This window comes from Mobula birostris, chromosome 15 (genome assembly GCF_030028105.1).
Source record: "Mobula birostris isolate sMobBir1 chromosome 15, sMobBir1.hap1, whole genome shotgun sequence".
NCBI classification, from domain to species: Eukaryota; Metazoa; Chordata; class Chondrichthyes; order Myliobatiformes; family Myliobatidae; genus Mobula; species Mobula birostris.
In genome coordinates, this window is record NC_092384.1 from 45,592,476 (window position 1) to 45,618,109 (window position 25,634).

General features: G+C 40.6%; 1 protein-coding gene and 1 long non-coding RNA gene across 8 annotated transcripts in view; one reads left to right on the forward strand and one right to left on the reverse strand.

The window, feature by feature from the left end:
• Positions 1–1,904: 1,904 nt before the first annotated feature.
• LOC140210290 (uncharacterized) lies at positions 1,905–15,739 on the reverse strand. The gene is made up of 3 exons (XR_011889202.1): positions 15,653–15,739; positions 11,750–12,002; positions 1,905–4,744 (listed from the first exon to the last, which is right to left on the reverse strand). It is a non-coding gene; the product is annotated as an uncharacterized lncRNA (long non-coding RNA).
• Positions 15,740–15,838: 99 nt separating this feature from the next.
• znf507 (zinc finger protein 507) overlaps positions 15,839–25,634 on the forward strand; it is a 64,891-nt gene continuing 55,095 nt past the window's right edge. For all 7 annotated transcript variants that reach the window (XR_011889259.1, XR_011889260.1, XM_072279698.1 and 4 more), the window contains exon 1: positions 15,839–15,921. The gene's annotated coding sequence lies outside the window, so the exon portion shown is untranslated. The remainder of the gene's footprint in view (positions 15,922–25,634) is intronic.

A 25,634-nucleotide genomic window follows, 5' to 3' on the forward strand; every position in this document is an offset into this window, starting at 1 on the left:
TCTCTCTGGTCCTACGCTCATCTCTGGAACATAAAGACAATGATTGTTTATTGTCTATAACTCTGGCTTCAATACGATTATTCTGAACATCTCATCACTAAAGTCCGGACCATGAGAGTCAATGCCTCCCTCTACAAATGGATCCTTGACTGCCTAACCAACAGACTGCAATCAGTAAATTCTAGGCAGCAACACCTCCACACCATTATTCTAAACACTGGAGCTCCACAAAGTTGCACTCTCGCACTCCTACTCCATTTATGTCTGTATGGCGAGATTCTATTCTAACTCCTTCTACAAGGTTGCAGGTGATACCACCAAAATGAGTGGTATCAAATAACAATGAGTTGGAGTACAGGAAGGAGATAGAGAACTCAGTAGCATGGGTTCATGACAACAGCCTTTCCCTCAATGTTAGCAATGACTTTGCTGATCATTGACTTCAGGAAGCACATGCTCCTGTCCACATCAACAGTGTTGAGGTTGAGAGCTTCATGTTCCTAGGAGTGAACATCACCAATAGCTGCTCCTGGTCCAATCACGTGGTCACCAAGGCCAAATCTCACTATCACCTCTACTTCCTCAGGAGGCTAAAGAAATTTGGCCTGCCTACACTTCTTGCTGCCTCAGTAAAACCTCAGTAAAGCAGTCAACATAAACAAAGACTCCTCCCCCTCCCCCCCACCCCTGGACATTCTCTCATCCTCCTCTTCCATTGGACAGAAGATACAAAAGCCTGAAAATATGTACCACTAGACTCAAGGACTGCTTTTACTCCACTGTTACTAGACTATTAAATGGTTCCCTAGTACGATAAGGTAGAACATTGCTCTCGCAGTCTACCTCATCATGATCTTGCAGCTTACTGTTTACCTGCACTGCACTTTATCTGTAGCTGCTACACTTTATTCTGCATTGTTATTGTTTCACTCTGTTCAACCTCAATGCATTGGATAATGAATTAGCCAATAGCCACTGCTCTACATACCATCCTTACACATCTGAAGAAGGATGCTTATGTGAGAATGTCGTTCTTGGACAACAGTTCAGCGTTCAACACCATAATTCCATCCAGTTTTGACAGGAAGCTCAGAGACCTCGACCTTGATCCCTGCCTTGTGCAGCTGGATCCTGGACTTCCTGTCAGATTGCCAGCAGGTGATAAGAGTGGGCTCCCTCACCTCCACCCCTCTGATTCTCAACATAGGAGCCCCTCAGAGCTGTGTACTAAGTTTCCTCCTTTAATCCCTGTATGCCCAAGACTGTGTCGCCACCCACAACTCTAATCTGCTAGTTAAATTTACCAACACACTACATTGTTTGGCCTAATCTCAAACAATAACGAGGTGGCCTACAGGGAAGAAGTCATCTTTCTGACACAGTTTGGTATGGGCCCCCAAATCCTAAGAACCTTCTACAGGGGCACAATTGAGAGCATCCTGACTGGCTGCATCACTGCCTGGTATGGGAGCAGAACCTCCCTTAATCGCAGGATTCTACAGAGAGTGGTACGGACAGCCCAACGCATCTGTAGTTGTTAACTTCCCATGATCAGGACGTTTAAAAAGTCAGGTGTGAAAAAAGGGCCCAAAAGATCATCGGGGACCCAAGTCACCCCAACCACAATCTATTCCTGCTGCTACTATCTGGGAAATGGTACCGCAGCATAAAAGCCAGGATCAATAGGCTTCCGGTACAGCTTCTTCCACCAGGCCATCAAACTGATTAACTCACGCCGATTTGAGTGTATTTCTATGTTGCATTGACTGTTCTATTTATTATAAATTACTATGATTGCACATTGCACATTTAGATGGAGACGTAAGACAAAGATTTTTACTCCTCATGTATGTGAAGGATGTAAGAAATAAAGTCAATTCAATTCAATTGATCTGCACGAACAGTTCAAGTTCAAGTTGAAGTTTAATTTAAACACACATGACTATAGCTAAACAAACAGCATTCTTCCATTGCCAAACTGCAAAACACGTTACCAACAGCACACAGCACACCTCACATAGTACAAATAGCACATATCGTTACGATTTCAGAAAAATATAGTCACAAAGAAAACAGATAGAGCCCGAGCCCATGAGTGGCATGACTGTAGAATTGATGGTAAATTGTCCTGGTCCAGGTTGTTCTTCCACCAAATGAACACAGGACAGCAGCACTGACAGGAGAGGCCAGCCCCCAATCTAAGTATGAACTCCAGACCGCCCTGCAGGGGCTCTCCCACACCTCCTCGGAGTCACCTCTGCTGGTCAACTGCAACAGGTGACCCTGCAGACTCAGCCTTGTCTTTGCCACAACTGAGGGGATGCTGCTCCCCCGCCGTCAGTCTCACCAATGAATCAGTGAACTGAACTTGCAGTATTCTACATTACCAATGTCCAGCAGGGTCTTGCAATCACAATAAAGAGATAATCATTCACACTGCACACTGTCCAAAGGTACGCGACAAGTCCAGGCGACCAAACAACAATAGTACACAATAAGTCTAGTTCCATCGCTATTGAGCAACTCGTTGATGGGATAGTCCTGCAGAAATTGATGTTTTTAGTATCTAGTGACTTGTGATCATAAAAAAGGCATGTAGTACAACAAGGATGAACAAATACACCTTTGATAGAACCCAGAGTGGCCACTGCATCTGAGCGCTCCATCGTCATACCATCTTGTATACAAGACAAGCTTTTCGCCATATCATAGTATATGTAACCATAACAAACCAATAATAAATCAACTCCGTTTCCAATTTCAGTATCACTAGATATGTCCTAGCAAATGTAGATTGGAAACAGCTACTAATGCGTATACCTACTTATATAACTGACATGTGGGAGTCTTTTACATGGAAATAGTGAGAGGTTAGGGCAAACAAAATCCACAAGACTAAAAAGTGAAGGGTGAAACAGTAAATTCAGAGAACCCTGGATGTCAAGGGATATCAAGAGTTTGATTAAGAAAGGATGAAATGCACATGGCAGATTTTGAGTACAGAAAACAGTTCAAGAATTTAGAAAATGTAAAGGGGTCCTTAAGAAAGAAATTAAGAGGACAAAGGGGAGCCATGAAATGTCATTCATATATAAAATTAAAGAAAATCCCAAAGCAAAAGCAAGAAGGTAGCCAGCAAAGAGTGGGGCTTATTAGGGACAAGGGTGCAGTCATATGAGTGGGAAAGGCCTGAAATGAATACTTCTTACTTCTATTCGCTAAGGAGAAAGATATTGTATCTGGAGATTTCAAGGAGGGAGATAATGATATTCTAGAGTATATTATTTTAATAGAGGTGATATTAGGTATCTTAGCAGACGTAGAGGTGGATAAATGCCCCTGGCCTGATGAGATGTATCCCAGGATGCTACAGATGCAAGGGTTGAGTTAGTTGGGGTTACGACAGTGATCTCTAAAATCTTCATTGATCACAAATAAGATGTCAATGGGAAGGAGGGCAGCAATTCTGTTTCCTTTATTGAAGAAGGGTACTAGGGATAAGTCAAGAAATTACAGGCTTGTGAATCTTACATCAGTGATAGGAAAATAAATTGTGAGGGACAGGATCAATTCACACTTAGACAGAAAGGGACAGATCAGCATAGCTTTTTGCTGGAAGATCTTCCTTGGCTATTTTTTGATTGAGTTTTTCATTGATGTAACAAATTATATTTGATTAATATAGTGATTGGTCCAGAGGACTTGTAGAGAAGATACAACAAGATGTTGCCTGGATGGAGTATCACAATTATGAGCAGAGACTAGATAGGATATGTTTATTTTTCTTGGAGTACAGAAAGCTGAGGAAAACCTGATAAAGATATATAAAATTATGAGGGAAACAGATAAGGAGTACATTAGTAAACTTTTTCTCTGTAGAGGAGATTTCTGTATTCAGAGAAGATAAGTTTAGGATTAGGCTTAGAAGGAATATAAAAAAGATTTTTTTTCCACCCAAAAGGCTGTTGGAATTCGAAATACACTGACTGAGTAGGTAGTAGAGAGAGGCAGTCTCACAAAATGTAATGAAATATCAAGAAGAGTATATGAACTGCCCAATGCATAAAAGGCTATGGATCAAATGCTTGTAAATAGGATTTAGTATGGATGAGCATTTGGTATAAGGGTTCCCAATCATTTTTATGTCATGACCAATGCCATTAAGCAAGGGGTCTATGGACCCAGGTGGGGAACCCCTGACTTAGTGGCTGGCATGGATACATTGAGCCGAAAGGTTTGTTTCTGTACTGTATGATTCTAAAAGTTTTGCTTAACTTAAGATACTATTGAATACTCCATCTGCTTCTTTTTAATGACAACTGTGCTCTCTGGATGTCAAAGAGAGTGATCATGGTCATGCACAGTTTTAAAGAAAGTCAACCAACATGGTATTTATATTAGGCTCAGTCAGGTCATGTGTAAAGATTTAAGACAAAGTATACAGAAATGTAATATTATAAAGCTAAAAAGAAACAATACTGGTTAGAATGGTTATATAGCATCATAAAATCTCTCAGGCATCTGTAGTCTGTGCGTGTTTTGCAGTGTTTTTGCCCCACTAATATGATGAACTAAGATGGCTAATATGAGTAGGCTTGGGCCTACTCTGGCTGCTCCAGGGAGTGGATCGAAGGACTCAATCTGGTTCAGAATACTGTCGCTTGCTTCTATTAATTACACAATGTGTGGTTACTTTTCCTCTTTTTTTAAATTGGATTCTTCAAGTTTCTTGCTTTGTGGATGCCTGTAAACAAACAAATCGCAAGGTGTATAATTTATACTTTCGTATAATAAATGTACTTGAATCCTGAATACAGCAATTTAATATTATAAATCTAAAAAGAAAAAAACTCTTGTTAGAATTGTTATATAGCATCATAAAATATGTGAAATTAAATAAAAATTCATTCAACTTGCTACTGTAAATTTACTATAAATTCTGATGTTTGATTGATGATGTTATGCTGAATCTGACATACTAACACTGAACAGTATAGTATATAGTTGTTTAAAGTATAAATCAATATTTTAGTCATAACTAACCAGACTATCTTGCAGTATATTTTACTCCTTTGAACTCATAATGCAGATCCTAGACATGATAATTCTGCAGTATTGCAGTAAACAAAGTCCACTTTTGGGAATTGTGATTAAATTATAGAGAGCAATCGGCTTTACAAAAACCTACACTTGAAACACATCACACAAACTAAATAAGGAATGAAACACAGCTTAAATTGTGAATAGGCTCATGACTTTGGATATTTTATCAAGCCTCCACACTGTAGTAAGTCAATAGATTTTAATCCTGAAAGTCAGGTGGTAAGAGAATATAATTGGCAACAAGTTCTAACAAATTCTGTAACAGCTGCCTCATTCCCTTCTTCAGTTACATTCCAATTTATTAACTGTCATATTTCAATTTGTCAGAGCAAGTCAATATCTTTTTTTAGTTTACTCCTTTTCTCCTTTCAGAGACAATGCTTTTAGTCATCTCACATATTACAGTGAACAGAAAGGTAGATTAAATCTGAGTGAAAACTTGAAAAGGAAAATAAGGTTACAGTTCAATGCATATCTCCAATAAATAAAGTGAAATTTACTTAAATTGCTGTGAACAACTATGGTTTGAGCTGCAGTATGTTTGCTTGTAGTAGTCAAAATCATGGGTAATTTTGGCTTTCTGGGTACTTATTAGATTTTGGTGATCAGTTTAAGCTATGAGATGGAAAAGTTCAATATGTTTCCAAATATTATTTAACATCTAAATATACCTGTTCAGTAAGTGTTCTGAAACACATACATATTTGAGGAATTACAAAATAATGACAGTGTAATTGTTGAAATTTTCAATCAACATATTTACATCAAATCAATTTTGTACAATATTGTTCTAGCCCTAAGCTGAAATACATAGACCAAAGCATGTAAATATTGAAAAAATGCCAAACCATAAATTTCAGTCCCAAAAATCTGGGAAATGTGAATTCAATAGTTAATTCGGGATCACATTCATGACTGCATTCCAGCACTAGCCAAACAAACTCTTGTGTCGTCAATTCCATGGTAACCCATTGCATAGAATAAACATCTGAGAAGATGCTAATTTCAGCGCAAGTACCCCTCCCTTTACCACAGTCATTTTAATCTTCTTTTTTGAAGATATTTACTTTACCAGAACTCATTAAGTGGATTTACAAAGAAGCAGTATGTCTCTCAACATACTGATCTACAGTGACATCAAATGTCCCTATTTCTTCCATCGGTAAAGTGACATTGACAATTAGATATGGCCAGCAGTCGCTTCACGCCACTGAAACCAGCATAAGCACTGGCCTGATGAGCCTATAAAGGCTTGGGACAGACTTTTTTTTTAATGTTATCAAATGAGGCACATCAGTGAGTGATTTCACAAAACACTGATATTACCGTCATTTTGCTTGCTAAGAATTAGTGGTGTATACATGAACAATACCTAAAATAACGAGCATATCATCCATCAAGTCTGACCAAGGAAGCTATGTTCTGAGTTCTACACTGTCATTTAACTTGCACACATGGAAAGTCAGCTTGAACTTTTCAATTATTTTCAAAAATAAGGAGTATTTTCACTTCAAATAACATAGAAAATTATAGTTCATACTTTTAAAAAGTGCCTTTGTGATTATGACAGAGGCTATGCAAAACAAATTTGCTTACCTTGGTCCAAAGAGGACCACAAGTGAGGTATTTCATTTCTGCATTCTTGGACGTGTAAAAACTTGAAGATAAAAAATTCTTTCCTTTCTGTTGCCATCACAACTTGTATTTAAAAAGCTCCCTTAAATACAGTAACATGGCCAAAAGTGCTTTGCAAGTGCATGTAAATTAAATTTAATAGCAAAGTAAGTTATCAAAGAGGTAGTGCAGGTTTTAAGAGCAAGTGATTTAATGAGAAAATTTTAGAGCTTACGCCATGGCAACTGACACCACAGCCACTTATAGTAAAGTGGTTAAAAGGGATGTTAAATACATGACGGTTAGAAGACCTGGGGATACGAATTGACAATAAATTGGACTGGTCAAAGAACACTGAGGCTGCCTACAAGAAGGGTCAGAGCGGTCTCTATTTCCTGAGGAGTCTGAGTCCTTTAACATCTGCCGGACGATGCTGAGGATGTTCTACGAGTCTGTGGTGGCCAGTGCTATCACGTTTGCTGTTGTGTGCTGGGGCAGCAGGCTGAGGGTAGCAGACACCAACAGAATCAACAAACTCATTCGTAAGGCCAGTGATGTTGTGGGGATGGAACTGGACCAACTCACGGTGGTGTCTGAAAAGAGGATGCTGTCTAAGTTGCATGCCATCTTGGTCAATGTCTCCCATCCACTACATAACATACTGGGTGGGCACAGGAGTACATTCAGCCAGAATCTCATTCCACTGAGATGCAGCACAGAGCGTCATAGGAAGTCATTCTTGCCTGTGGCCATCAAACTTTACAACTCCTCCCTTGTAGGGTCAGACACCCTGAGCCAATTAGGCTGGTCCTGGACTTATTTCATAATTTACTGGCATAATTTACATATTACTATTTAACTATTTATGGTTCTATTACTATTTATTACTTATGGTGCAACTGTAATGAAAACCAATTTCCCCCGGGATCAATAAGGTATGAATATGACTATGACTATGAGAACAGAGCTATCTATTTAAAACAGAATTGCAATCCGAAGAGGCAAAACACAAAAAGATGCCTCTTCCATATTTTAATTTACACTTGGAGAACAGAGAAATAATTTTCTGATATCAAGCAGAAGAACACTATCTCATTTAATAACTAATCCAAGAGTTTCTTTATGAAAAAGAGCCTTCCATTTAGTGTCCTTCACAGACACATTGGAGAGAAATTGAAAATCTGGTTGAATGGTGCCACAACAACAACCTCTCACTCAACATCAGAAAAACCAAAGAGCTAATTATTAACTACAAGTGGAGGAAGCTCGAGGTCCGTGAGCCAGTTTCATTAAGGAATTTGAGGTAGTGAGGGTCAGTAATTTTAAATTTCTGGTCGTCATCATTTCAAAGGATCTGTCCTGGGACCAGCATATAAGTGCCCTTACAAAAAAGGCATAGTAGTGTCTCTAATTTCTCAGGAGTTTGTGCAGATTCAGCATGTCATGGAAAATTTTGACAGATTTCTATAGGTGCACAGCGGAGAGCATCCTAATCAGTTGTATCTCGCCCTGGTATGGAAACACCAATTCCCAAGAACAAAAAAGGCTACAAAAAGTCATGGATACTACCCAGTCCATCACAGGAATAGCACTTCCCACCATTGAACACATCTACAAGAAGCACTGCTACAGGAAAGCAGCATCCAGAGTCAAGGACTCCCACCATCCAGGGCATGCTCTCTTCTCACTGCTGCAATTGGAAAGCAGGAGGCTCAAGTACCTCACCATAGCGTTCAGGAACCGGTGTGGATGACTTCACTCTCCTCAACACTGAACTGATTTAGACCATAAGACATAGGAGCAGAATTAGCCTATCGAGTCTGCTCCGCCATTCAATCATGGCTGATCCTTTTTTCCTCTCCTCAACCACATTCCCGGCCTTCTCCCAGTGACCTTTGATGCCATGTCCAATCAAGAACCTACCAAGCTCTGCCTTAAATACACCCAACAACCTGGCCTCTACAGCTGCCCGTGGTAACAAATTCACCACCCTCTGGCTAAAGAAATTTCTCCACGTCTCTGTTTTAAGTGGACTCCCTCTATTCTGAGGCTGTGCCTTCTTGTCCTAGACTCCCTCACCATGGAAAACATTCTTTCCACATCTACTCTGTCTAGGTCTTTCAACATTCGAAAGATTTCAATGAGATCCCCCCCTCATCCTTCTAAATTCCAGCAAGTACAGACACAGAGCTATCAAACATTCCTTGTATGATAACTCTTTCATTCCCAGAATCATCGTTGTGAACCGCCTCTGGACCCTCTTCAATATCAGTATATCTTTTCTTAGATGAGGAGCCCAAAACTGCCTCACCATAGAAGCCTCTGCATCTTATCACTGCTCTTGAAATGAATGCTAACATTGCATTTGCCTTCCTCGCCACCAATTCAACCTGCAAGTTAACCCTTTAGGGTGTTCTGCACAAGGTCTCCCAAGTACCATTGCATCTCCAATTTTTGGATTTTCTCCCCATTTAGATAATAGTCTGCACATTTATTTCTACTACCAAACTGCATGACCATGTATTTTCCAACATCTTATTTCATTTGCCACTTTTTTGTCCATTCTCTAATCTGTCTAAGCCCTTCTGCAGCCTACCTGTTTCCTCAACACTACCTGCCCCTCCACCAATCTTCATATCACCTGCAAACTTGGCAACAAAGCCGTCTATTCCATCATCTAAATCATTGCTATACAGCCTAAAAAGAAGCAGTCACTACATCGACCCCTGCAGAACACCACTAAATACTGGCAACCGGACAAAGATCCTTTTATTCCCATTTGCTGCCTCCTACCAATCAGCCAATGCTCTAACCATGCTAGTAACTTTCCTATAATACTTATATTACAACTTGGTAGGGAGCCTCATATCCGGAACATGCCAAAGGCCTTCTGAAAGTCCAAATATACAACATCCACTGCATCCCCTTTATCTATCCTATTTGTAATCTCCTCAAAGAATTCCAAAAAGTTTGTCAGGCAACATTTTCCCTTAAGGAAACCATGCTGACTTTGTCCTATCTTGTCCTGTGTCACCAAGTACCCCATAACCTCTTCCTTAACAATTGACTCAAACATCTTCCCAACCACTGTGGTCAGGCTAACTGGTCTATAATTTCCTTTCTGCTGCCTTCCTCCTTTCTGAAAAAGTGGAGTGACATTTGCAACTTCACAACCTATGGACTCACTTTCAAGAACTCTACAATTCATGCTCTCAATATTATTTATTTATTTATTTATTCATTTATTTATTATATTGGTCTTTTTGTATTTACACGGTCTGTCTCCTTTTGCATATTAGTTGTTAGTCAGTCTTTGTGTGTAGCTTTTCATTGATTCTATTGTATATCTTCACTCGACTGTGATAGTCCTCAAGAAAATGAATCTCGGGCATTTTATGGTGACATATACGTACTTGATAACATTTATGAGTCTGGAATACCAGAAGAGATGAAAAAAATCAGTATTTATCACTCTTTCTAAGAAACCTAGAGCAATAGAATGTGAATTACATAGGACCATAAGTTTAATGAGTCATATCACTAAGATACTTCTAAGAGTTTTGATGACAAGAGCTAAAAGCAAGATACAAGCTGAAATAGGTAAAGAACAATATGGTTTTATGAAAGACAAAGATACAAGAAACACAATATTGATGTTAAGGATACTATCAGAATGAGCCATTCAAGTGCAAAAAGATTTGTTTGTTTTATTGACTACACAAAAGCATTTGATAAAGTGAAGCACAGTAAGTTATTTGAACTATTACAAAAAACTATAGATCTAGATTCGAAAGACCTCCGCCTAATCAGAAATCTGTACTAGGAACAAACTGCTGCTGTAAGAATAGATGGAGAAATGAGTCAGTTTACGAAAATCAAGAGAGGCATTAGACAAGGGTGTGTTTTCACCCCTGATTTGTTTAATGTGTAGAGTGAAACAATATTACAAAAAATAAGTGACATCTTGGGAATCAAAGTTGACGGTGAAAACATCAATAATTTCAGATATGCAGATGACACTGTGTTAGTTGCAAGTACAGAGGAAGAACTACAAAACTTAATTGATATAGTTGTTGAAGAAAGTGCAAAAATGGGTCTATCTATCAATTGCAAAAAGACAGAATGTATGGTGATATCCAAAAAGAAGGAGAATCCTATCTGCAGGCTGAGAATAAACAGGGAAGACAAAAAACATGTACAGAACTTTTGCTACTTAGGAAGCTGGGTGAGATCAGATGGCAGGTGCGACATGGACATCAAAAGAATAGGGATGGCAAAAGACACCTTTACGAGAATGAAGAGTATACTGACCAACACTAAACTAGGCATGACAACCCACCTCAGAGTACTGAAATGTTACTTTTATCCAGTTATGTTATATGGCTCAGAATGTTGGACAATATCTAGTAACATGAGGAAACGAATTGAAGCAGCAGAGATGTGGTTTTTGAGGAGGATACAAAAAATATCATGGACGAAACGAATATCTAATGAGGATGTCATGAACAGAGCAAACACAAAGAGAGAAATAATATATGAGATCATGAAAAGGCAACGTAACTTCATTGGACATGTGATTAGGAAAGAGGAGTTAGAATGCACGGTAATTATGGGAAAGATTGAGGGAAAGAAAGCAAGAGGAAGACAAAGACAAAGACACATGATGATGGAGACAGCAGCCAGAGAACTGGAAATGAATACCAATGAATTGATCCACTTGACCAGAAACAGGAGTGTGTGGGCCATGGCAGTCAAAGCTCAAACTGAGCACGGCACCTGATGATAATGACGATGATATGTACTTGGATAATAAATTTACTTTGAACTTTGGAGTCTCTTTGAAGTGAGGTCATTGTTGTAAAGCACACAAAAGCTCTTATAAGCAATAATTAAGAAATGACTGGATTATGTTTCACTGACATAGGTAATCACAGTACAAGATAGAATAATAGTAGAAAATACTGTACACAGTACTAACATTTTAAAAAGCTATATCATCACGGGCCTCTGTCACAGCATCAACCCTCCTCACCTTTGAAGACATCTTCAAATGTCCGTGCCTCAAGAAGGTGACATCTATCTTCAGGACCCTCACCATCCAGGACATTCCACTTTCCCATTACTACCATCAGGGAGAACGTACTGTAGGCTGAAGATCCACACTCAATGTTTTAAGGACAGCTTCTTCCCCACCATCAGATTTCTGAATGATTCATGAACCCTTGAACACTACCTCAGTGTTACTCTTTTGCTGTCATGTAGTCATTTTTATGAATTGTACTGTACTGTTGACACAAACAACAAATTTCATGACATACGTCAGTGATAATAAACCCAATTCTGATTCTGGAAGGAATCCAATCATATTTATATAAAAATAAGTGTTGTTTAATCAAAAGCAAATTATCACTGGAAAGTTACTAGAAATCCAGAATAAAAATTGAAAACACTGGAAATAGTCTGGTCAGACAACATCTCTGGAAAGAGTATCAGACTTAAGTTTTAATACTGATTAACCTTTAACATTAATTGTTTCCCCATCACAGCTCCTCTTAATCTGCTAAGTATTTCTGGTACTTTCTATTTCTCTTCAGGAATTAATCAATAGTATTTATGAAAGGCAGTACATTTTCAATTGAACAACATTAATAAAATAAAATCTTCCAGCCGTTAAAAATAGTTGAATTATTCAAACCATTCAATGCTGTAGCATTGGTTGCATAAGTACAAAAGAAGCAGATGTGAAAGAGTAATTGTGGGTTTAAGATTGATACCTCTAATTACAGTTTAAGGTAGTCAAGGGCTCTTTATGTTACAACATTACTTGTGAAAGCTTCTGAAATCAGCCTGGAGGAGCCATTGGAATAAAGCCATGTATCTTTGAGCTTCTAAGTCTTGCTAAGTTTGTTCAATGCTTAAAATGATAGTCAAAAGACATATCACATACAAAATTGGGATAGAAAACAGCCAGTAAACAAGTACATTTGCAACAGAACAAGCTGGAGATCAAATTCACAGGTCAGACCACAACCTTTATGGAATTTTCTAGCCTACTGTATTGCTTACACAATGACTGTGATACACTTCTGATGATTAACACTTTCTTTAATAAGAACAGAATGGCTTCAGAGCTTCAGAAGTCAGGCAGCATCCGAGCAGCAAAATTGGGCTGTGATGCGAGGCAAAAGCTAACTGTGGTTATTTCCATATCATTGCTTAATTTATGTTTTGAATCTTCTCAGAGAAACAACAGAAGAAAAGATCTCTAATTAGGCAGGGAGGCAACAACTGTAATGACTTTTATTACAAACATGAGAAAATCTACAGAGGCCGGAAATCCAAAGTAACACACACAAAATGCTAGAGGAATTCAGTAGGCCAGGCGGCATCTATGGAAAAGAGTAAACAGTCAACATTTTGGGCCTCTTTCTTTCCAGACCTGGAAAATGACTTTTCAGATGTGAATTTTACTATTGCCATAATATTCAACAATGCTCTTTCTAACAATCTAGGACATCACCTCTAAATGTGAAGATATCGACTAAGTCACATACTGTTTGTTCTGGTTCTGTAGTTTCAGGGTAGCCATTGATGAAGAAACTCCATCAAGGGCATCAGGGTAGCAGAGGTGGAAAGAGTCAGCAATTTAAATTATTCGGCATTATTATTTCAGAGTATCTGTCCTGGGCCCTTTGTAAGTGCCATTACCAAGAAGGCACATCAGTGCCTCTACTTTCTTAGAAGTTTGAGAAGATTCAAAATGTCATGTAAAACTTTGACAAACTTCTATAGATGCACAGTGGAGGGTATACTGAATGGTTGTATCACAGCCTGGAATGGAAACATCAATGCCCCTGAAGTGAAAAGCCTACAGAAGGTAGTGAACTCAGCCCAGTCCATCACAGGTAAAGCCCTCCCCACCATTGAGTACATCTACAAGCAGCACGGTCACAGGGAAGCAGCATCCATCATCAAGATCCCCCATCATCCAGGCTATGCTCTCTTCTCACTGTTGCCATCAGAAAGGAAGTACAGGAGCCTCAGATCCCATACCACTGGTTCAGGAACAGTTACTACCCCTCAAGCATCAGGCTCTTGAACTAGAGTGGATAACTTCACTCACTCCAACACTGAACTAATTCCACAACCTAAGGGCTCCACAACTCATAGTCACAATATTTATGGTTTATTTATTTACTTACTACTATACTGTTCATCTACCATTTTGTATTTGAACAATCCATTGTCTTTTGCACATTGATTGTTTGTCCATCTTTGTTGTGTGCAGTTTTTCATTGATAGCCTTTTGTGTTTTTTTAAATTTACTGTGAATGCCTGAACAAAATTGAACCTCAAGGCAGTAATAGGTGATATATATCTACTTTGATAATAAATTTACTTTGAACAACAAAAAAATTGTGCACCCATGAAGCAAAGGGATTTTGATTAAGATTCCCAGATCATAGAACTACACTTCACCGTGATAGGGTAGGATTTTATATCACTGGGAAACTTGTCTAAATGGGGCTATCTTTCCAGCAAAGCAATGCAGCCAGTAGAACTGCTGCCTCACAACTCCAGTAACTTGGCTTCAACCCTGACTACTAGTGTCAAGTTTGCATATTCTCCCTGTGACAGCTGGTTTCCTCTCGCATCACAAAGACGTGCAGGTTGATTGGTCTATTGCCTCCAGAACATGCAGGTGAGTTATAGAAATGAAGCTCCTTCAATAATTCCAAAAGACTGAACTAGGGTAAATACTGAAAGGCTTCTATTCGCAGTAAGACGTGACCTCCATGCTGAGTGTCTGCCCCTGGTCTGAGGGGGAGGAACAGGGTGAAAACACCTTTATTCAGGAGCCACAGGGGTAGTCAGCAGAGGGGCGTGTCCAGGCAGTTAACCCAGTTACAACATATAAATATGGTTTACCACAAGAAACTAGAGGACATTTGAGTAGAATGTGAGAACAATAGAAATGGGTTCGGGAATAATCAATGTAATTATGGGTGATTGATGCTCAATGCGGACTATTTGGGCAGAAGGGCCTGTTTCTGGGTTAAGTTTGTGTGGTTCCACCTCTAACTACTGTACATAGAAATCTCAGAAAAATTGGGAAGCCCAGCAAGTGAGGCAACATCTTTAATTTGTAACACACATCAAAGTTGCCAGTGAACGCAGCAGGCCAGGCAGCATCTCTAGGAAGAGGTACAGTCGACGTTTCAGGCCGAGACCCTTTGTCAGGACTAACTGAAAGAAGAGCTAGTAAGAGATTTGAAAGTGGGAGGGGGAGGGGGAGATCCAAAATGATAGGAGAAGACAGGAGGGGGAGGGATGGAGCCAAGAGCTGGACAGGTGATTGGCAAAGGGGATATGTGAAGATCATGGGACAGGAGGCCCAGGGATGCCTCCCCCTCGTACCCCAACCGTTATTTATTTTTATACACACATTCTTTCCCTCACTCTCCTTTTTCTCCCTCTGTCCCTCTGACTATACCCCTTGCCCATCCTCTGGGTTCCACCCCCCCCCCCTTGTCTTTCTTCCCGGACCTCCTGTCCCATGATCCTCTCGTATCCCCTTTTGCCAATCACCTGTCCAGCTCTTGGCTCCATCCCTCCCCCTCCTGTCTTCTCCTATCATTTTGGATCTCCCCCTCCCCCTCCCCCTCCCCCTCCCCCTCCCCCTCCCCCTCCAACTTTCAAATCTCTTACTAACTCTTCTTTCAGTTAGTCCTGACGAAGGGTCTCGGCCCGAAATGTCAACTGTACCTCTTCCTAGAGATGCTGCCTGGCCTGTTGCGTTCACCAACAACTTTGATGCGTGTTGCTTGAATTTCCAGCATCTGCAGAATTCCTGTTGTTTACCATTCACTTGTAGGGCGGAGTCTAACTGCGAAAAACGTTACGTTAAATAGAATTTGTTTCATGGGTCAAGTACCTGGACCAGCTGGGAGCCTAGCATACCGGAAGCTGCACTTGGTCCGAGATGATGGATAACTGACCAACCCGACCCTCCCACACGACGTCCCTCCACCGATGCGTTACCAAGACAACTTCCCCCACCTACTCCGCGCTCCGTGACGTGTTCCGGGGCACGTGCCGAACGCGATATCGCGAGATTCGAGGTTGGTGCATGCGCGAATGAGAGGAGTGGTGGCATTTTGTTGAAAGTGACGCGAGCGTGGAGTTGGAGATAGGGATTTTCAGGTAAAGGAAAAAGATCACCTTCTGTCTTAGGCATTGCGACAGTAGGGCACGCCCTTAAAGTGCATGTGCTAGCTTGAGAGGATGACCCCCGTAATTCCATCGCCCACCCTGCACGGGGCACTGGGACCCCTCGTAGCACTGTTCGTGACCGCGGCCTTTTGGTAGAAAGTGATTGACGTGCAGCGTGTGGGGGTGGGAGTGTGACTGTGGCTGTGGCAGGGTCGGCAGTGCACAGGACGGTGACATGCCACCGTATCGCGCTGGCGCTCAGCATCAACAGCAAACTTTAAAGAAATTATGAATTAGCAACAATGTGAATGTGGTCGGGTCCTTGAACGACACGATTTTCCTTTTGAAGTTTACTTTTAATGGGGTTGGTGTACCTCAAGTTTGATAGAAACATAATTTTAGCGTGCTGATAGCTAGTGAACTTATTCATTTAGCGCATATCCTGTAAGAGAGGTGGAAATCATAAATTTGCGGATGCTAGCTCACAGCGTTTACTTTTGAAAAGAAGACTAAATCCGGTGTACCTATTGGGAGGGAAACCGTCCAGGGGGTCATTTTTGGCTCATTTGGCTTACTTTTGCCTTTGAGTAAGAAGATTAAAATCAAACTCCCGAAATCCGAGCACCGTGTCGGCTTATCCTTTGATGTAGTGCTACGCGTTGTGGATGTCAAAATTCATATTAAACTTTCAACATAAGACCCATCCGTTTTCTGAGTCTTTGTAAAAGGATCAATGATAACACGTTTATTCAGAAAAATAGAGAAACAAAATGGTCATTTGTTTTGAGAGAATATTGGAAATTATTATTAAAGATGTTGTAGGAACAACAACATAGAATATCTTAAGGTAGAGATGAAAAAAAATTATTCATGTAAGAAATCATGTTTGACATAAGAAATAGGAGTTAGTAGCATTCGGTCTGATATTTAATCATAGCTGATCATCTATCTTAAATGCAGTTTTATTGCTTTATTAGCATGTCTTTTACTATCTAGAAATATAGCACAGTTTTGAATGCAGTTTAGACAATTACAGAGACTCATCACCTTCTGAGAGAATACATTTATCCTCAATTCAATCCTAAATCGACTACCTTTACTTTCATACTGTGACCTCTGAAATATTTCTAATGCCAGGCCTTGGAGCCCACTCAATACAGATGGATAATGGTGTGTCACTTGGAGTATTAGTGGGCACAGGTATGCAATGCCATGCTGGTGGGTACCAGTCTGATGAGGTGCATAGGAATACTGGAGATATGGGGAGGAATCAGCAGGGGATAGTAACTTACAGCAAGGTGGCAGCAAAGCTGTATGGAGCATCAGTGATCCTTGGAAGTAATTTAGATTGTTAATCTGGTCTACTTCACAGTATTGTGCATTACTGAAATAAAAGCATGAGTTTGTTCATTGTTTTGCTATCTGAAACAATGAACAGGTGGAAGAGAATCTGTAAAGGAACATAACCATGTTAAGTGAGTGGGCTAGAAGTAACAGCTGGAGCAAACTGTGAGAGATGCGTGGTGATTTATTTTGGATGGTGGAAAATAAGTCTGTTTTGATGTGGTGAGAATGGTGAACAGTGAAATCAGCGTGCTGTTGCATGAAGCATGAAGTTAGCGTGCAGGCTCAGCAGTCATTACTGGGCAAATAATAATGGGTGTCTTAAACAACATTAAGGTGAAATGTACTCAGGACCTGATGAGATAGACCCCATGTTATTGAGAAAGGCAAGAGATGAGATTACTGGGGCCTTCACTAATTCTAGCCGAGTGCAAGGTCCTGGAGGGCTGGCAAGTAGCTAATGTTCTTCCAGTTTTCAAGAAGGGAAATTCTGGAAACTAGACCAATGAGCATCAAGTCACTGGTAAGGAAGTTACTGGAGAGGGTTTTTAGGGATATGATTTATAAGCAATTGAAAAACCATGGCCTAATCATGGCTTTGTGCTGGGCAAGTCATATCTTTCTAACTTGATTGAATTTTTCAAGGAAATGATAAAGATATAGTTGAGGAAGATGGAGCAGTAAATCTTATCTACATAGGTTTTAGTAAAGTATTTTGCTGAGTCCCTCATGGGAGGCTCATCAAGAATATTTGGGATGTATGGGATCTGCAGGGAATTGGCCTTTAGATTCAGAATTGGGTTGCCCATAGAAAATAGAGGGCCAAAGACACTTATTCCAGCTAGAGGTCTCTTACTAATGGTGTTCTGCAAGGATTTGTACTGGGACCTGTGCTGTTTATGATATATATATATAAAATATTTTTTATCAAAGGATGCAGCAGAATATGGATCAGTTGCAGATATTGGCAGGGAAATGTCAGGTGGAGTTTAACCCAGCTAAATGTGAAGTAATGCAACTTGGGAGATCAAATCAATAAAAACAGTACACTATTGATGGCAAGACCCTGAAGTAATGATGCGCAGATGGATCTTGGGTTCCAAGTCCATAGTTTCCTGAAAGTAGCTACACAGGTTGATAGGGTGGTAAAGAAGGGCATATGGCATCTTTGCCTTTATTGGCTGAGGAACTGAGTTCAAGGGTCGGAAAGTTATGTTGTTACATTGGAAGACTCTAGTTAGGCTGCATCTGGAGTATTGCATTCACTTTTGATTGGCACATGAAAAGGATGTGGAGGCAGAAACATCAACCAGGAGCATGATATTCCATTGATGCTGGAAATCTTGATCAATGTGTGAAAAATGCTGCTGGAACTCAGCAGGCCAGGCAACGTCTATGGAGGGAAATAAACAGTCGATGTTTCGTGCCGAGACGTTTCATCAGGACTGCAAAGTAAGAGGGCAGAAGTCAGAATAAGGTGAGGGGAAGGAGAACAAGGTGAGACCAAGTGAAGGGGAAGGTAGGTGGATGGGGGGGGGGGGGAGTGGTGAAGTAAGAAACTGAAAGAGGATGGTGCAAGAGGTAAAGAACCAAAAAAGAAATCTAATAGAAGAGGACAGTGGACCATGGAAGAATTGGGGGTGGGGGGGGGGAGCCAGAGGAAGAGGATGAGGAGAAGAGGTGAGAGGGTAACTAGAATGGAGAAATAGTAAAAGAGAGGGGCAGGGAGAAATTACCAGAAGTTAGAGAAATCAATGTTTATGCCATCAGGCTGGAGGCTTTTGCTCTTCCTATCTGAGTTTGGCCTCATCATGGCAGTAGAGGAAACCATGCACAGACATGTCAGAATGGGAATGAGAAGTCGAATTCAAATGGGTAGTCACCGGGGGATCCTACCCTTAGCGATGAACAGAGCAAAACTGCCTAATCTGCATCGAGTGAGTGAAGGTGCTCAAGTCTGAGTTAGGTCTCGCCGATGTAGAGGAAGCTGCAATAGGAACATCATATACATTGGATGAACCTGACAGACTCGCATGTGAAGTGTCGCCTCACCTAGAAGAACTGTTTGGGGCTCTGAATGATGGTGAGGGAGGAAGTATGGGTGCAGGTGAAGCACCTGTCCAGTTTGCAGTTCATTTCCTCTGTCTCTGCCACATTAGTGCTCAGCATGAGGCTTTCCATTCTGGAACATCTGAGATGTCCTCTTTTTGTGCAAAGAATGGGGTTTCCCTTCCACCACCATCAATGCTATACTCACACATATCTCCTCCATTTTCAGCACATCTGCTCTCATCCCATCCTCCTGATGACATAACAGGAATAGAGCTCCCTTCGTCCTTAACTACCATCTCATGAGCCTCTGTATCCAGCACATCAAACTCCATAACCTCTGCCATCTCCAATAGGATTCCACCATGAAGTACATCTTCCTCTCCCCCTCCATTTTCTTATTCTAACTTCTTCCCCCTTTTATCCCCCCCCCCACTATTTAATAAGATGGGCATTATTATGGACAGAAGGGCCTGTTTTTGTGCTGTATTGTTCTATGTTTTATGATACTTTGGCTTTATTGCATGGTAATTGGTATATAAGAGTAAGAATGGTATGTTGCTTTTGTATCAGTTTGTTGGGACCAGACCTGAAATGGACTATAGTTGTAATTTAAGTATTTTTGTAAAGGCATACAGTGGATTCTGGTTAATGGGGATACATCAGGACCAGTACATTTCATCCAATGAAGTGGCTGTCCCAATTAGCCAAAGTTTCATGGAAATAATTAAAAAGGTATTAAAAAAAGACAAAACTACTCTTTGAGTGAGAAATTATGTATTTAAATGAAATACAGAACAATTTGGAACACTACCAATGCTATGACAATATAAACCCAACTCAGACTTGGAGCACCATCACTCACTCGATGCAGATTAGACAGTTTTGCTCTGTTCATCACTAAAGGTAGGATTTCTCGGTGACTACCCATTTGAATTCAACTTCTCATTCCCATTCTGACATGTCTGTGCGTGGTTTCCTCTACTGCTATGATGAGGCCAAACTGAGGCCTCCAGCCTGATGGCATAAACATTGATTTCTCTAACTTCTGGCAATGTCCAATGGACAGACAAGTTCACGCAGCCGACACTAGTTAGGAACTGTCTGGCTACAGTCTCCTGTCCTAAAGTAAGTGGCATAGTGTCCCAAATAAACAAAGGGAATCCCAGCTATTTTCTCAATCTTTTTGATAGTTGTCCCAAATAAGCAGCTGCCAAATTAACTGATGCCTCTATTAACCGGAATCCACTGTATTTAATTTGGAGGCATGGTGTAGATTCCCTGAATTGCTGCCCGAGGCTTGAGTTGCTGGATGACATTTCCAATAACTGGAGAGAGCAGAAGTACAGCACATATTGTTGGGATGAAAAGTTGGCCATTTCACATGGAGGAATGATTTCTTTTATATTGATTGTGAAATGTTAAGTGGCTACAAGATTGGAAAAGATGGAGTTGTTCTTGGAGAAAGGAGAGTTGAAAAGATTGAAACTAGTTCTGCTGAATTGTCAACAGGTTTGACTAGAAAGGGAAACTTTTTATTGGCGGATGGTTCAAGAACATAAAGTGATAGGCAAAAAAAAATGTACAAGAGAGGAGAGAAAAATCTTCTTTTGTCCAAAGAGTGGTTATGATCTGCAAATCAACACGTATGGTTGGTGAAAATAAATGCAGAACTTCAAAATCCTGATGAGCGCTCAAAAGGAAAATAATTTTCAACTCTTTGGGAAAAGAGCAGGGGAATGCTACCAAATGGATTTCTCTCACGGAATTTTTGCACACTTAGTGGACAAAATGGCCATCACCTTTCCTGTAGTAGTCTGTGTTTGAAGCTAACATCAATAGGTTTTTGGCCACATGGGAACCAAAGTTCATAATCTGGAACTTTATGTATCTGACCACCTCTGAATGGAGGGACTGCTAAGAGTTACCATTGGGCCTAATGCTCTTCCTAATTATGTTGTAAAGATTCCATAGTAGAAGGTCACGAAGAGAGTTGCCTCCTGGTTAATAGTTATAGCTCTGTTAAGATTAGAGAATAAATGACTAGTCACTTATCAGTTTGCTGTTTGTGGAAGCCAGCTGTGAATTGGCTGCTGCTTTTTCTGCACAACGCAACTACAATCCAAAAGTACTTAATTGGCTATAAAGTACTTAAGCATTTCCTGAGAGGCATTACAAGTGCAAGTCATTTTTTTTAAATTTATCTGCTGCAGACCCAAGCTTGACTACCTCCAGATAAACTTACAGGTTCTTTTGCATCTGTTGAATATCCCCCATGAGGCTCAGAGGAAAATTCCAACCAGCTAACCAGTCTTTTTACATTTCTACTGTCCATTGGAAGTTAATCCTGCTAATTTGTTGCAGTTTACCTGACCCAGCCAATTAGCTGTCACAACTCCTCTCTGTGACCCTCAAAAATATTGCATCTGAGTCAATATAGTCTTTTGTATGGTGGAATTATGATGAAGAAACTTACTATTAGACATGGCATTCCAACAAAAGTAATTACTGTGTCTAGTGGGCCATGCATTTTTGTCAGTGGTAGTTTTAGATTTCTAGTATCTGCTAGACAACGGGGTGACCCGTTGGGGCACCCTTTGAGAGAAGGGTAGTGCAGTCTGATGTGACCAGAATGAACATTAAATTTTCCTGAATGCTATTGGTATCACTTTGCTTTGGAAACTGAAGTAGAAAACCTCAGTTTATTAAAGAAGAACGACACGTAGCAAAGCAAGTATAGCTGCTCCTCATTTAATGAAGGACACTTTTGATGGCATAATTTCTGGTTTATCTGCCACCCTTGTGCCTCTTCTTGTCATTCTGGAGACGTGCAGCCTTTTCATCCCCCGTCTCTTCATCTCTTCTGCTGTTTGTTGTTTGTCTCTGATCCTGGAGATGTGCATGCCTCTCCTCCTCTGTCTCTTCTTCTCTCATTTTTTTGTCCTGACTCTTTGGTCCTGGAGTCGTGCGGCCCTGGCCTCATCCGATTCTTGTTCTGTCCCTCTCCTTGCTGCTTCCCGACAACATTCGGCGTCATCTCTTGACCATAATGTCCCGCTTCCCTTTCCACGCGGCATATTTAGGCTGACCATTTTTTTTTACCCAAATGCTGGATAGAAGATAGGAAGCAGTAACACCAAAGGATGCTGATGATTCTTGATGGTGTGGTTGGCGCTCTCCTAAATGGACGTGATATAGTCACCACTGTCCTTTGACTGCAGCAAAAGGTTTTATGGGTGTCTTGAAGTATGTCATTACAATAAGATTTACTTATCTCTTATTGATGGGTAGCAGTTAGATCTGTCCCAATCCTGCACATGCTGATGGTGGTGATCAGCAGAATGTGACCCCACGAAATAGAGCTTCCCTGCCCTTTTTCTCTGGTAGGTGTCCCTACTGAGTCTGGCCGTGCGCATGTGTCGGGCTGTTGCGTCCCGATTTCCATGATGGGCAATCGGGTCTCAGGTGAAAGCCAGCCTGTTGATTTTTGGCGAATGAGCAACTTTATACGAATATATAACCCTGAACTTTGCCTGCATTCTGTAAGTTAGCGCATTTTAATTTGATTTAGCCAAAAAAAGTGCCGCTGTAATGCACCGTTTGCACTAATTGGAGGTCACAAACAGACAGACAGAGCATGAGAGTTTTAGTAGTATATAGATAGTGTTTTGATTTTGGATTTTTGCATTTGCTATTTTTTTTAACATTCCCAGAGTATGGACATCAGTAGTATCCTGATGACTATCCATCATCACCCTGAACAGCTGCTATCCTTCCTTCATGGTTCCCACTGTCATCTTCTTTGCATATCAGCTGTATTCCCACATCATCCTCCAGCAGCTGTCAGATTCCTTTATTTATTACATGTAGGTTGAAACATGCAGTGAAATAGATCATTTGCATTAACAACCAACATACCCAAGGATGTGCTTGTGGCAGCTTGCAAGTGTTGCCACACATTCTGGTGCCAACATAGCATGCCACAATGTTCAGAACAATACAAGTAACTACAACAACAACAACAGAACAATAGCATCAAAACGGCAATAGCAAAGCAAGCCCCGTTCCTCCCTCTCCCACACATTTTCTGTGTGTGCAAGTGGGTAGTCCTCTAACCCCAGGACCAGCTGCCTCTACTAGACTTGCGGACATTGGGCGTCCACCTACACCTGCCCACCTAGTATCAATAACATTATTTTTCTCTCCTTCTACCTATCATTGACCTGCCCCTGTCTCCAACCTTATCCCTCCTGTCTATTCCCAACCCCTAACCTGGCTCTATCCACCTGTTATCTCTCACCCCTTCTCAGTCCACTTATTACCCACTAGCCTAGTGGTCACCAACCTTTTTAAGCCCAAGATCCCCTACCTCGACCTTAGTGAAAGGCAAGATCTACCTACTAAATCGTTTAGAGAAAAAACAGCTCATTGTACTGCCAATTTGAGGCATTTTATTTGGGCTAATTGTATTTGAATTACACAAAATACTTTTGTCAAACTTTCAAATTAATTCAAACAAGAAAACACTGTAACTAGCATATCTTTCTTTAAGAATATTACAATACTTCACATCTTTAATTCTAAGTTTCATTATTTAATTTTATTCCAACACGAAAAATAATTGAATAAAAATTGACTGTTGCACTCAGTGTGATGACTGGGGCTGAATACTTATTGCTAGTTCCCTGAAATTTGGCTCATAACTACAGACAGCCAGTCTGAGACAGTCTGTGAAATGTCTGTCAGTAAGACAGCTCCTGTACTTAGATTTAATAATTTTTCATCTGTGAAAATGCAATTTCACATAGATAAATTGACCCAAAGTAGGCACTGACTTTGACACTGACAGTGCTATAAAACCAACATGCACACCACGCATTGCTGGGGCCCTATCAGTAGTAATTGCCACCAGTTTATGAATGGGGATGTCATTTTCACGGACATATTTTTTAAACTCATTGTAAATATCCTCACCTCTTGTTCTCTCCTTTAATTGCAAAAGAGTGAGGAAGTCCTCCTTTGTTGTAAAATCCTGGAAAGCCATTCTGACAAATACAACAAGCTGAGCTGTTTGCATTACATCCAAGGATTCATCGAACTGTAGCGAAAAATATCCACGTCCTCTGACAGTGACTCTACCCTCCTTGTCACTGTTGCAGGGCCAAGTGGTATATTATGTATTGCAGTTGTGATGTCGTTTTTGTTTTTAAAGCCATTAAAAACAGTCTCTGCAGTAATGGCCATTGCTTCCTTGAATAAATCGCCATCTGTAAAAGGCTTCTTGTGTTTAGCCAAAAGGTGACTTACACGAAATGATGCTTCAATAGCAGCCTTACTTTGAGCAGCATGTTTTATGAAAAACGATTGCTGGGCCTTCAACCCTGATTTCAGCTCCTCAACTTTCCTGGCACGAATTGTGCTCTTTGGTGGGGTAGGTGTCTTTAAATTTCTGGTGGTTGGTGTTGTGGTGCCGCTCCAGATTCCCTCTTTTAGTGCTTGTGTTTGATGGTACAACATACATACACACTTGTCTTTCATCAAGGTAAATAGAAATTCCTCTTCCCATTCTGGATGGAATTTGTACATTTTCGCCGCCTTTCGTGGAGCCTCCGCCATGCTATCAGGATATCACAAGCGAGTGCCGTATATTGATGCAACACACATCAAAGTTGCTGGTGAGCCAGGCAGCACCTCTAGGAATAGGTACAGTTGATGTCTCAGCCCGAAATGTCGACTGTACCTCTTCCTAGAGATGCTGCCTGGCCTGCTGCGTTCACCAGCAACTTTGATGTGTGTTGCTTGAATTTCCAGCATCTGCAGAATTCCTGTTGCCTACTACATTGTTGATCACCCATCTTCCAGTTTTGACTCACAAGCTAACTGACCATGTAATTTGTTCTCTTTGTACGTTCTTCCTGTTTCAAAATTGTCATCACATCTTCCTCTTTCTCACCCTTCACCCATTCTCGCATCTTCAGGTTTAATTACTATCTCGCAAACTCTTTAAAAATGTTTTGAGTTTGAATGCTCATATAGTAATTTACCAGTTTATGGCAGCCTTGAATTTGGCTCCCATCAATGAGTTTTCCATCATACTACACTACAGAAATTGGACCTATGATACCTCTGGCCATGGCCATGATATACTAGTCTTCCTTATTCGTCTGACCTCTGCATGTTACATCATTGATCAGTATCATCCTCCAGAATTACCTCCACTTTCCAACTAAGTAGGTCTGCCCTCACTTGATTCCACTCATTGTCAAAGCAGCACAGCAGTACTTGGCATTTTTCACCAACATTCATACTGT